General features: G+C 45.4%; 1 long non-coding RNA gene across 1 annotated transcript; it reads left to right on the top strand.

Moving 5' to 3' along the window:
• The first annotated feature begins 854 nt into the window (after positions 1 to 854).
• Positions 855 to 7,052, top strand: LOC307218092. Its single transcript, XR_013839760.1, has 3 exons — positions 855 to 992; positions 2,686 to 2,823; positions 6,778 to 7,052. It is a non-coding gene; the product is annotated as an uncharacterized lncRNA (long non-coding RNA).
• Positions 7,053 to 8,984: the final 1,932 nt, after the last annotated feature.

The raw sequence follows: 8,984 nt of genomic DNA on the forward strand, positions 1-8,984 counted from the left end.
AATGGGCCTTGGACACAATCTACCTGTTCCTCAACATGAAAAGCCAGAAAAACAAGAGTCTTGGCTTGTTTCTGAGAGGATGCTGTGTGGCCCCTCCATTCCAAAGCTATATGCCAAAGGATATATAAATGCCCACCTTGGCCATCTCTAATCAGCCGACTGAGGGGCAGTTGCTAACAGCACCATGAGGTCGACCAGCATTTTCATCTTCCTTGGCTTCTTCATCCTGTGCCAAGTGGCGCCACCCACTTGTGCCGCAGACGAGTTACGTCCTTTTATCGGCAGTAAGTCTTGAGAGGAACTGCTTGGAAAGGTCTTGTTGTGTTGGGACTTAGTGAGGGTTTACTTCCTAACACGTAAGCAGCTGGAGATAAGACAGTTCTCCTGCAGTGCTTGTCTGTTTCTTAATACAGTTTTAATTCATGCCTATTGTTTTAACATTTCTGTGCAAACTGCTTTGTGACTTTCTCCAGAAAAGTGGGAGATGGATATATTTAAAGAAATTAGGAAATTAAAGGTGAGGAGAAGATGGACAGTATTTGCTGATAATATATTTGGATCCTAGTAGTACATTTGGGTCTCCACAAATAATATCTATGCAACTTTGAGATTGCAGGTGTGTGTGTTCCTTATCCTTTGGATGAAACCAGCTGACCCCAAAGAAAAACCAGGAGGTCAGAAACATGATGGGGAAAGTATATAATTTTATTTTTCTTTTCACTGCCAAGGTCTTTTCTCCATTTGTCCCTGCATCTTGTCCCTTCTTTTGTTCTCTCGGAAAAATGCTCCTAACTATTCCTGCACTCTCACTGGTGTCACTGAAATTCTTCCTTTTTGCATTTTTTAAGTTAAACTTGGGGATTGTCCTCGCAACGATGCCATCTGCCATGGGAAACCCGCTGGGAACCGGTGCTTGAACGACACTCAGTGCCCAAGTTCACTGAAATGCTGCCCAGGCCCCTGCGGCAAAACCTGCCTCCAGCCTGTGAATGGTATGGTGTTCCAGTTCCTGCCTCTGGGGGGGGGGGTATTGTGGGGATATGTTGGGGGTGGGGGGGTGGCAACCTATGTGCACATCTGGGATGCTTGTGAGTTGTGCAATGTAATCTTCTGCATGCCTTTGTTTATCTGGCCTTCCTGTTGCTGCGTGTAGCTGCATGATTGGTGTGTTGCGTCGTGGGTGTGCCTGGGGCATTCTGGTTGGCTGCCACACTAAGTGCACCATCCCCTGTCCGTTGCATTCCTGTGCAGTTGATCACACACTGTTTTCTCATGAGCTGTGTCTGTCCGACCTTGCAGTTCGTACACACCTGATAAGGGCGCTTGGGAACTGCCCCCGGCATGTTAACAGGTGGGCATCATCCCAAGGGGATGTTGGCTTTAGGTAGTTCTATGTTCCTATTTCCATTTTGCCAGGCAGCAGCAGACTCAGTCAGCATTACAGTCATACCTCGGGTTACAGACGCTTCAGGTTGTGTGTTTTCGGATTGCGCACCGCACCGAACCCGGAAGTACTGGAACGGGTTACTTCCAAGTTTCTGCTCTCGTGCATGCGCAGAAGTGCTGAATCGCAACCCGCACATGCGCAGATGCGGCGCTGCGGGTTGCGAATGTGCCTCTTGCATGGATCACGTTCACAACCCGAGCGCCCACTGTACTCCCTCCCTGGTGCCCTAAGTGCATTCCAGATCTGGGGTAGTATGTGTTAGTTTCTGTTTGCCACTGTGCAGCTGCTTAGAGTCACAGGACTCTGTTTACATTCCAGGCTGTTGGAAGTCTCACGGGAGACGGGAGACGGGATGTGACATTAGTGGTTTTCCTGTTCCTTTGTTCCTTTGTTGTGCAGTTGCTCTCTGCTCTCACAGAGAGAGGGTGTATTTTTCTTTGCTCTCTGTGCAGCTTAGTAATAAAGCATAGCATGTAGCCATAAATCTCATCACTTCTGCGTGCTGCTTTGGATTCTCTGCTGAATCGGGGATGTGCCTGAGGCCTCATCAAAGGCTCAGGTTGTTAATTATTGTAGGGGGCAATTCCGGAGGAAAATGAGCTTTATCAGCTTGGTCGCAGCAGAGATCCCGACAGTTCATGCCCCCTTAATTTATACCGGTATAGTTTTTTGTCAGCTTCCTGTGCTTAGGATTGTTCTGAAAGTTGTTATTACAGTAGCTTCCCATCCCGGTGCAACAACTGGCAAGTGTTGGGAATCAATGGCTTCAGAAAACTTGTGCAGATAAGGAGGCAGGGTTATGCAAATGATGAAGGCAGCTCCCCCTCCCCCAATGGCATTTGGGGTGTGGGACAGCATCAGAGGAGGAGAGCAGGGATCATTCCTCCCAGGATAATACAGATCCTTACAACAGTACAGGACTACTGCAAGTATTGCCTCCCCTGGGAGATCTATATGGCCCTTCCATGAGTTGAATACAACTAGTTTATTTATCGATTCAGGATTCTCTTTTAACTTGGAGCCTGCATGCTTTTCTTGTGGGTGTTTGGGAGGGATGCTTCCAGTCTAGAAACTGCTTTAAGATTTATTCAACATCCCCAGTAAGTATCCTCAGTTTCTCCATGCCAGACTCAGAGTTGGCAACATACAAGCAGGCACTAAGTGACAGAATTAAGCAGAGTCTCGTTTCTGCAGCACAGCCTTGTTTTGTCTGATATCTTGAATTTCCTCTGTTGCAGTGAAACCGGATCACTGTCCACCGGATGGTGAACAAGATATTAAGAATTTTAATGATTGCAATAAAGATGCCGATTGTAAAGGAAAACAGAAATGCTGCTTTGCTTATTGGGGTTCGGAATGTCTCGATACACAGAAAGGTAAGGTATTTTGTATCACTGTACAATGCTTAGGTTTGCTATGCTTTTCTATGGTTGATAGCTACTGGTCATGATATTACTGCAATAATAATAATAATAATAATAATAATAATAATAATAATATCCTGTTCTGCCAGGTCTTTCTTAATGTGCCTCCTCCACAAGAGGACCAGAGGGTGCCTTCATTATACACCTTTAGGCACCAGGCAAAATTGTTCCTCTTTAACTAGGCTTTGGGGTGATTGTCATCCAATGCCCTTTTAAAATGTGGTGGGGGTTTTTTTTGGGGGGGAGGACATATTCTGTTGTTTCTGTTTTTATTCTGTGTTTTTATATTGTGAACCGCCCTGAGACCTGTGGGTATAGGGCGGTATGCAAATTTAATAATTAATAATAAAACAATACTAAGGATATTGTGACGCAGGTGGCGCTGTGGGTTAGAGCCTCAGCGCCTAGGGCTTGCCGATCGAAAGGTCGGCGGTTCGAATCCCTGCGGCGGGGTGCGCTCCCGCTGCTCGGTCCCAGCGCCTGCCAACCTAGCAGTTCGAAAGCACCTCCGGGTGCAAGTAGATAAATAGGGACCGCTTACCAGCGGGAAGGTAAACGGCGTTTCCGTGTGCGGCTCTGGCTCGCCAGAGCAGCAATGTCACGCTGGCCACGTGACCCGGAAGTGTCTCCGGACAGCGCTGGCCCCTGGCCTCTTAAGTGAGATGGGCGCACAACCCCAGAGTCTGTCAAGACTGGCCCGTACGGGCAGGGGTACCTTTACCTTTACCTAAGGATATTTATACCCCGCCCTTTCCCCAGCCACACTGGGTGGCTTCCAGCCAAATGTAAAAACATAATAAAACGTCAAACATTCAAACAGCAGAATGCCTCTCCCCACAGTAGATCATAGAATCGTAGCGTCAGGCAGTGAGGGAACCTCAGATAATGCATCCATGAGAGATGGCCATCCAAACTCTGCTTAATAACCTCCAAGGAAGGAGAGCCCACCCCTGTCTCATGGGAGTCTGCCCTGCTGCTGATGTTGGAGTCCATGAGTGGGAAAGGAGTTTTGTGTCTCTTTCCTGCTTCTGGGCTTCATAGGCACATCTGACTGGCCACTGAGAGATAGAAGGCTGCACTCATTCATACTTGGTCTGATCCAGCATGCTGGGGACAATGCCAGGTCTGTGGACAGCCTTAACCTATCCATTCCAAGAGTGTATGCTTTCCAGTCCAGGGTTCAGAAGGTCAGTAGCTTGAGGAGGCGGCATGAGCCAGAGATGGAGGTCAGGACATGAAACATGGCTGGCAGATAGTGCTTTGCAGCTGGCAAAGCAAGAGCCAAATACCAGGCAAAGCTGGTCCAGAGCATTCATATATACCTGGAGGAGCATCTCCACCCTCATCATTCTGCCCAGATACTGAGGTCCATCTCTGAGGACCTTCTGGTGGTTCCCTCACTGCGAGATGTGAGGTTATAGGGAACCAGGCAATGTGCCTTCTCGGTAGTGGCGCCTGCCCTGTGGAACGCCCTCCCATCAGATGTCAAGGAAATAAACAACTATCTGACTTTTGAAAGACATCTGAAGGCAGCCGTTTAGGGAAGTTTTTAATGTTTGATGTTTTATTGTGTTTTTAATATTCTGTTTTTTCCCCCCAAGTAATATTTATTGAAATTTTCCAGATAATGACAAAAACAAAAAGCAAAAATTAAAAACAAAAAACAAATATCCAACAAAGAAAAACAACAAAAACACATGTTTAAAGAACCTTATCTTCTTTCACCTTATTTCTCAGACCTCCTCCCCCCTCCCCTTCTTGCATTCCAATTTATATTATCTGCTCAACAAGTTCTTATCATATTTCTCAACCTTAACTTAATAATTTCATTATTTAATACTATTTATTTTCGTTTTCTTCTTTCTTCCATTTCTCAATTAATTTTGAGAACCTTATTTCTAATTACTTTAAAAGACCCCATTTTAACTTGATCTTAAACCTTTTTCCTAAAATCGACCCAAATTTCCCTTCCACAATTTCCCCACATTCCATAAAAATCACGAAAGTTATAAAAAGAAAAAAGAACTTAACAAAACTATATTTTAACACCCTTTGGATTCCCAAGTCCCACCCTCCCTTTCCCGGTATGATCCCCAAACCAATGTCCATCAGTCCATCATTTCTCAGCCTGGATCCCAGATTTCCAAAGCTCTTAATGCTCTTTCCATTTCACTCTGCCGGATTTTTTGACCATCCTTTGTATTCAACACCAAATCTCGAGGAAGATCCGTCCCAGTAATGACCATTTTTCTTCCAAACAGGCCTCTAAGTTTAAAAGTGGAGCTCAAATTTTGTTCCTTAAATTTTTTAAATCTGTATGTCCCAAAAGTTCCAACTTCCATCTTGATCTCACTTGAATTAACAGGCCTCTGATCTGCCTTGATCTTCCACAACATTATGGCTTCACCTTCATTTTCCACCAAATTTTCCACCAAATCCTCATGTATCTCTTTTTCCACTTTTTCCACTTTCTCAAGTTTGTCAAATTTCTTTTGCCCAGCTGCAGCCACTTCTGTTCCAACTTCAAGGGCTTTTGGTTCCACGACAAAGACTTTTGTCAAGTCTCTTACTGTTCCAGCAAATTTATTTACTGCTTCTTTCAATGTTGTCGCCCTTGTAGTCAAAATATTACCTTGATCCTGGATCTCTCCCTGTAGTTCCTGGAGCTCTCCCAGGAGATAAAATGTCCTGTTCAGCTCAATCAGTATTTTTCCACTTATAGCCATTTCTTGCAGTGTTCCACAACTCCCCTCTAGGGGGATTTTATTTACTTAGTATCTTTCCAGTTCCAATCCAAAAGTCCAATGGAACTTATTTTTCTTTATTTCCAACAATTTGTATCCAATTTACAGAAAATCTAACCGGCAGTATCACCAGAAACAACGTTTCCTTTTATTCCCCAGCTTTGACAGCTAATTTGACAGCTGTCAAAGTCTGTATCTTTTAAGCAGGCTCTCTCACCGATCACTCCCGGGTCCCGGGGGTTGCATTTAACTTTCAAAACCAACTCTTATCCTCCAGCAAAATTAATTATAATGTCCAATCATGAAATTAATAAGTTTTCTCCACAAGGGACAAAGATGTTTCTCTCAACTTTAGTTCTCAAGTCCTTGCTTTAGATTGTTTGCAAGGCGGCGGGGGGGGGGACTTCCTTTTTACCCCTCCCCCGGTCGTACCGAATTCCAAGACAAAGATTCCTTTTTAAGTCCAATTTCCTTATTACTCACGGGTTGTTGCTTTTAGTCCGAATGTTCAAGGGAAAAAGTCAGCGCTCTCCGTCCATGGCATGCGGCTTCGCTCAGCAGGGTAAGCAGAGGACTCTCAGCACCGCGCCGCTCCCCGTTCCCCGTTCCGTAGCCTTTAAAAAGGCTCCTTCGCGGGTCGGGGGGCGTTAATGGTGCCCACCGAGTCACCACGTCCACAGGCATCCGCGCCTGTGGTTTTTAAGGGTCCCCGCGTCGCCGGCGCGGCAGGACCAGAACCCTGTTGAGCCGATTCCCTCCGGAGCTCGGAGGGAATCCGCCATTAAGCGATGGCGCTGACCCGGAAGTCGTGTTTTTAATATTCTGTTGGGAGCCGCCCAGAGCGTCTGGGGAAACCTAGCCAGATGGGCGGGGTATAAATAATAAATTATTAGTATAATTATTCATGTGGCTTGCCAATTGCATGAAATGATGTTCCACATCTGCTTGCTAACTTGTGTGTCTAAGAGCCTTTGGAACCTAAAAATGGCACGATTTCATTTCCCTCATTCACTTAGGTCCCTGACAATGCGATCCCTAAATGCTAATCTTCAGGGCTTTGAAAAATGAGCCACGTGGCTATGGGTGGATCATTTTATGGGTAGAAAATTTTTTAAAAAGAAAAAGTATAATGCTTATGTGTTGTCACCCATTTTTACTACAGAAAAGCCTAAAAACTGCCCTGAAAAGGTTTTCAAATGTCCTAAAATATTGAGGGAGGAGTGTACTCATGACACTCAGTGCAAAGGGGTGAAGAAGTGCTGCTTCTATGACTGTGCCTTGCGCTGTATGGATCCAGTATAAAGTACCTGAGACGCAGGATGCTTCTGCAGGGAGGGAGACAACTTGTTCCCACAGTCATCCAATGGAACCTTGGCGTGATCTGGCTGAAACACAAATCTTCCAATAAAGTTGTCTAGATCAGAGCTTTGCCATTTGTAATTATTTTAGCTCATCATTCTTCTTCTTTTTAGCAATTTATACTAAGCAATGATCTGAGAAACTGAGTCTGCTGGATGGAGCTGAAGAGAACCCCAGAAATGGTTAGGGCTTTTAGCCTATTGAAATATACTTGGAGTCGAGAATGGATTTCATGCTCTTTATTCAGCTCATAGTGGTGAGGAGGAATGGAAGTTCCCCCAGAATGTCTGCTTTATATTCATTATTTACACAATGGGCCCCACGTGATTGGCTAATTCCGGGATTCTCCTGTAGGCCAATCAGGTCGCGGATTCACTTCCACCTGGAGCTGGATTGGTTGGCTCCTGTGGACCAGTCAGACTGCTGCATTCTGGAGCCTATTGTTCTAGGACCAATCAGGCTGCTGCATTCTGAATCCTTTTGTTCTAGGACCAATCAGGCTGCTGCATTCTGAATCCTTTTGTTCTAGGACCAATCAGGCTGCTGCATTCTGAATCCTATTGTTCTAGGACCAATCAGACTGCTGCATTCTGAATCCTATTGTTCTAGGACCAATCAGACTGCTGCATTTTGGATCCTATTCCACTCAGTACATAACATCTACGTCCTATGCAATCCAGTTTACAGGCCAACATGGTTCTTGGTTCGTTAGCCTCTGTTAGGCACGCCCAACTCCCAAGAGACTGTGATCTACTCCCAGTATTAAAAAAAACTGGCAGTGATCTACCCATTGTCATTGTAGGAGTTTTGTTTTATTTAGGGGGGAGAGGCAAAAGTTGTTGAGCTTTTTTGGGTGGGGACAGAGTTGCTGAGCTTCTTTTAGTAAGGGGGAAAGGCTAGCCATTAACTACAACACTGACAAATGCAAAAAACAACAAGGCCAACTAAAGTCGGCAGAAGTCTATAAAACATTCATTGTACATGGCTTTTAATCCTGCAATTGATAAGGATCCCGCGATCGGCCACGATCGACCGGGGATCTACCTGTCAATCGTGGTCGACCGGTTGGACATCGCTGTGTTCAGTGTTAACAATGATCATAGCAGGGGGCTGCAATGTGAAAATCATATCAAAGGAATGTGGATCATTGTCCACGTTTCTCAGCATTCTGCTCACACAGTGGATAAGCAGATGCTCACAGGAAGCCCGCTTGTGTTCCTTGTTGTTGTTTAGTCATTTAGTTGTGTCCGACTCTTCGTGACCCCATGGACCAGAGCACGCCAGGCACTCCTGTCTTCCACTGCCTCCCGCAGTTTGGTCAAACTCATGCTGGTAGCTTCAAGAACACTGTCCAACCATCTTGTCCTCTGTCGTCCCCTTCTCCTTGTGCCCTCCATCTTTCCCAACATCAGGGTCTTTTCCAGGGAGTCTTCTCTTCTCATGAGGTGGCCAAAGTATTGGAGTCTCAACTTCACGATCTGTCCTTCCAGTGAGCACTCAGGGCTGATTTCCTTAAGAATGGAGAGGTCTGATCTTCTTGCAGTCCATGGGACTCTCAAGAGTCTCCTCCAGCCCCATAATTCAAAAGCATCAATTATTTGGTGATCAGCCTTCTTTATGGTCCAGCTTTCACTTCCATACATCACTACAGGGAAAACCATAGCTTTAACTATATGGACCTTTGTTGGCAAGGTGATGTCTCTGCTTTTTAAGATGCTGTCTAGGTTTGTCATTGCTTTTCTCCCAAGAAGCTGGCGTCTTTTAATTTCGTGGCTGGGCCTCCTGCTTCTTATCCTCTGCGATCCCAGACCCTCAAAGTGTCTCTATTTTCCAGGACAGTCCTGGATTTACAGAAGCCGTCCCCATTTCTGATTTGATCCCAGAATGTCCCGCTTTCCCTTCGGACGTCCCTATTTTCATCAGAGAAATAATGGAGGGTATGGAGTTATGCAACCCCCAAGCCATCTTGCAGCAGCCCTGTATAGGGAATGTTTTTTTAAAAAAATGTTT

Source organism: Podarcis cretensis, assembly GCF_951804945.1.
Source record: "Podarcis cretensis genome assembly, chromosome: 6".
NCBI classification, from domain to species: Eukaryota; Metazoa; Chordata; class Lepidosauria; order Squamata; family Lacertidae; genus Podarcis; species Podarcis cretensis.